The sequence below is a fragment of the Poecilia latipinna genome, unplaced genomic scaffold (genome assembly GCF_001443285.1).
Source record: "Poecilia latipinna isolate Pla-1442-1.1 unplaced genomic scaffold, P_latipinna-1.0 Scaffold297, whole genome shotgun sequence".
NCBI classification, from domain to species: Eukaryota; Metazoa; Chordata; class Actinopteri; order Cyprinodontiformes; family Poeciliidae; genus Poecilia; species Poecilia latipinna.
In genome coordinates this window covers 38003-42402 of record NW_015112913.1, presented here as the reverse complement: position 1 = coordinate 42402, position 4400 = coordinate 38003, and positions in this window count along the sequence as shown.

The following is a 4400-nucleotide window of genomic DNA, read 5'->3' as shown; positions in this document are numbered from 1 at the left end:
ATTTACTACTATGCCTTCATTCCATTTACAAAAAGCGTTTATGCAAAATATACTGAAACCGCATGGGCCGCATATAGTGTTGCCCATTTCTGTCCCATTCCCTGTTAGCCCACGATAATGATGAACAGAGTCCATTTAGCCAAAATGGACTGACAATGAGTCCCATTTTAGGTTAACCATATGGGCCTCATGTAGGTAGCCCAGATAAAACCCATGCCCATTCATCATTACCTATAGCCCACAACGAAACGATTCAATATGCAGTTTCATTAAAAAAATGCACCTATGCATGGGTGGATCCCAGCCAAGCCAGCGTGCATGGGATCTAGCCATGCATGCTGGCTTAATTGGCTGTGAGAAAGATTACTAAAAACCAATGTACATAGAATGAAAGCAAAGTAGTTGGTTTTATCGTGTCAAGATACTTTAAAACAACCTCCGCTAGAAACTTAAGATTGATTAGTGAATAGACTTTATTCTGCCGCTCAAATTAACCGGTTGGAGCGGCAAATACGCAACCATGGCGCCGCAGCGTATTTGAAAATGATCTGGCCCAGAACAGTTTGAAATCGCTCTGCATCCAAATATTCTTACCTCAATAATGGCAGATGACTTATTGTGTGTGTTTTAACAATATAAAAAAAATAATTAAGTATCTTTTGGGGTACTCCGGTCATCCGAACTATTATTTAACTAACGAATTAAAATCTATCCCTAAAATTTGATACAATACAGACAGACGTGTACTTACAGATTCTTCCGTTCGAAGGCCAGCCAACCTACAGACTCCGCGCCAACGGACTGATGAAGAGACTACGTTTGAAACCGCATATCCATCCGCAGTTAACAATTGTACGTTCTCCAAGAAACACGAGATTAATTTTGAGAGTAATACATCGGTTTAACAAATGTAAAACCGATGTAGCACTCACAAATTTTCTCAATAAAAATAAATAAATATAGTCGTCCTTATTCAAATGTGTTTTGGAACTACTTTCTTTAGTGGATGTGTAAAGTGTCTACTTCAATTCACCAACCTTTATTGGCAACGGTGCCAGAGAAAAAATGAACAAAAAGGTTATTGAAAAAAGATTCAAAGATATAAAAATAATCATTAATAGATAGAAATGTTAAGTTTTTTTATTTTATGTATGCTGACAACTTGGAAAATGTTTACAGATGAACAAACATGCTAAAAATTTTACTCTTGTCTTTCTCACTTGAGTTTGTTTGAATTGATTTAACATATTTTTCACGATGGTCTGATCTGAACTATTTCTCCAAATAAAAATTAAGTCCTGCTGTGAAAAAGCTGCAGTAAACACTTTGGATGTCTGAACATCCAATTGATAACTAAATTAAATAATAAAAAAAAAGCAGCAAGGACAAAAGTCCACTCTGAACCAGGACCTATTTTGAGTGAGCAGCAGAAGATTATGCATATTTAAAACAGATATGTCACAAAAATGTTAGAACACGTCTGGACTGTTCTGGTGTAAAATAATAAAAAGGAAAAATGTTAGGAGTTCAAAGTGTAGCTTGAACAATACTGAACTGGTTTAAAAAATAAAGCACACATATTTTCTTAAGCCTATGTCATGTCAGTGTTAGTAAATGAGCCAGACACAGAAATCATGTAGTGAGCATGTTAGGCTCAAATACAATACCTCTTTATGACCTCCAAGACGAGGTAACCATCCAAGGAGAGCTTTTCATTTTGTAGAAAGCTTATACAATTGCTTCAACAATTTACCTTTTATCAGCTCCAATACAGGCCAACTGAGTAACAATTTCCTTAGCTAAAGGCCATCAATCTGACATCTCATAATTTTTTTCAAAGTTTTTATAATCTTGCTCTTGCAGCTTTTGCTTTTGACATATAGTGAAAAGTTTAAAAGTGACAGGGTAACCACATTGTCTAATCAGATTTTAATTTTTTTTTTCCCATTACCCCACATGAAAAAGGATTAAGGTCTACATTTTCCTGCCCAGGTCTAACCCATGTATGGTCAGCCCATGCTTATGTCATGTGGGTTCAATGTGGTCAGCCCACATGGGCTTCCCATGTTGGGCCCATGATACTGAAACTACATGGGCCCCACATAGTGTTGCCCATTTCTGCCCCATCCCCAGTTAGCCCACATAAAACAGGAATGGGGCCTCCATCCGCATGCCCAGGTCCAACCCATGTACGGTCAGCCCATACTTATCTCATGTGGGTTCTATGCAGTCAACCAACATGGGCTTCCCATGTTGGGCCCATGATACTGAAACTACCTGGGCCCCACATAGTGTTGCCCACTTCTGCCCCATTCACAGTTAGCCCACATTAATGCTGAATGGGGCCCATATGTTTAGCCCTAATGGGCCAGCCCAAGTGGGCCCCATTTTAGGTTACCATATCGGTCCCATACAGTTAGCCCAGATAAAACCCATGCCCACTCATAACCCATGTAGCCCACATCAAACCCAAGTGGGGCCCACCTATACATGCTGGCTGGGAGCAGGACGTGAAATGGGCGCCGATGCCACACCCCAAACACGCCGCCGCAGTCCGACTTTAAAACGAATGTGCAGAAATCCGAGAGACGAAAGCAGACAGAGCAGCCATGGTCCAACTGTGGGGGACCTATGAAAATTAGTAACCATTTTAAATAAAACTGGAGCTTAGATGAGCGTTAGTTTCTTACCTGCCGATCCACACGAACACACACTTCCTCGCAGAACGAGGAAGAGGAGGAGCGCAGCGCAGTGGCGTTTTACCTACGATCACACTTCAATTTAGATTTTCTGACCAAGATCAGCTAAAGTGCAGGGAGAGAGAGAGAACACCTACCACCAGGACATCAGCGCAACATGCACCAGCCGGCGATTTGCTGCCAGAGCCCACAGGACGCGAACCACACAGTGGGAGAACAAAGAGACACACCCTGATTGAAAGCAGCAGCTCCTTATATACACCACGCCCACCTTAAGAACCGGAACTTCTCACCTGGAAACTATTTGTGTGGAATTATGTATATTTCTATACCACTACATTACTTATGGCCAATAATGGGCTGTTTGCATACAACATGGAGTACATTAATGGAGATCTATCATGTTAGTGGTAGTGCTCATGCTAATGCTTGCATTTTAACTTAAAGTAGTATTTTAGCTCATTTTGATATAAATTTAACAAACTAAATTGTCTAAGCTGATGTTAGTCTGTACCATAGGGACATTACGCCACAGTATTGTGGAGTTTGTGGTTGCATGTGACAAAATATGAAAAAATGTAATGGATATTAATGCTGTTGTAAGGCAGTGAGTGCTAAACCAATGACTACATTGGTTGCTTAGTTTACCAGAGGGAGCAAAAAGGAAGAAAAAAAAAAACATAGTCTTAATTTCACTCCTCTGAGTTTCACAGACAATTGGATTTTTGAGGTGACCCATGCCAATTAAATGTACAACAAAGCTTCTTTCCTAAAAAATACTCAGCCTGCACAGTCACAGACCAAACTCTGCAGCCTTATAATATCTTCAGGTGAGCAGCTTAACAAGCCGGCCCAAATAAACGCCTGTCAGTGTCGCCTCCTAATCAATTCCCCCATCACGCCTCTTTAATCTCATAATGCGGGCCGTGATGAGCGCCGATTAACTGTGAAAACTTCCCTAATAGGTCAGCTGACAGATGTCTGCAGGAGTTGCATGGTGCATCCAGATGACAGGGGGATAGAGGAGTGTAAATCTGTCACCCCTTCCTTTCCCTGCAAACCTTGAGGCTCATAAATGGGGAAGCCATGAAGCTCGGACCCTCCAGGGATCCCATTAAATCCACACACATGGTACATTTGGCCATTTTCTCCCACAATCAGCAAATTCCAAGTGATCCCCTCTGGTCACCAGCAGCCAACGTGCTGCCACTCATCAGAAACAGAGTGCAAACGCTCGGCTCCATCCACTCAACTAAAACTGTAACTCTTTGAGGTCGCTCTAACTTTAACATGAAGTTTGGCGTTATCTCTCCCCCTGCAGGGCTATTGCGATTGTTCAGATTTGCTGAAAGCCATTAGTTTCTCCGGTAACTGTCCTTCATAGTCTCAGGCTATCCCTAAACTTTAGTCGAGTTAGCCTTACCTGAGTCTGTTGGGAAGAAATCATTTGTGTTTTTCTAACTTTTTTTTGCAGGGGCTGATGTAGAAATATTTACCTTGGGGGCAAGGGAGTAGCAAGAGGCAGGGGGGCAATGCTGGAACACCTCAGTGAAGAATGTGAAAATTCCACCCCTGGATAGAGGCAACAAAAAAAGACACTAAGGATTTTATTGTATCATAGTGGTTCTCAACGTGGGCGGTACCGCCCCCCAGGGGGCGTTCAGAGGACGGCAGGGGGCGCTGTCGGACATTTTTACAAAA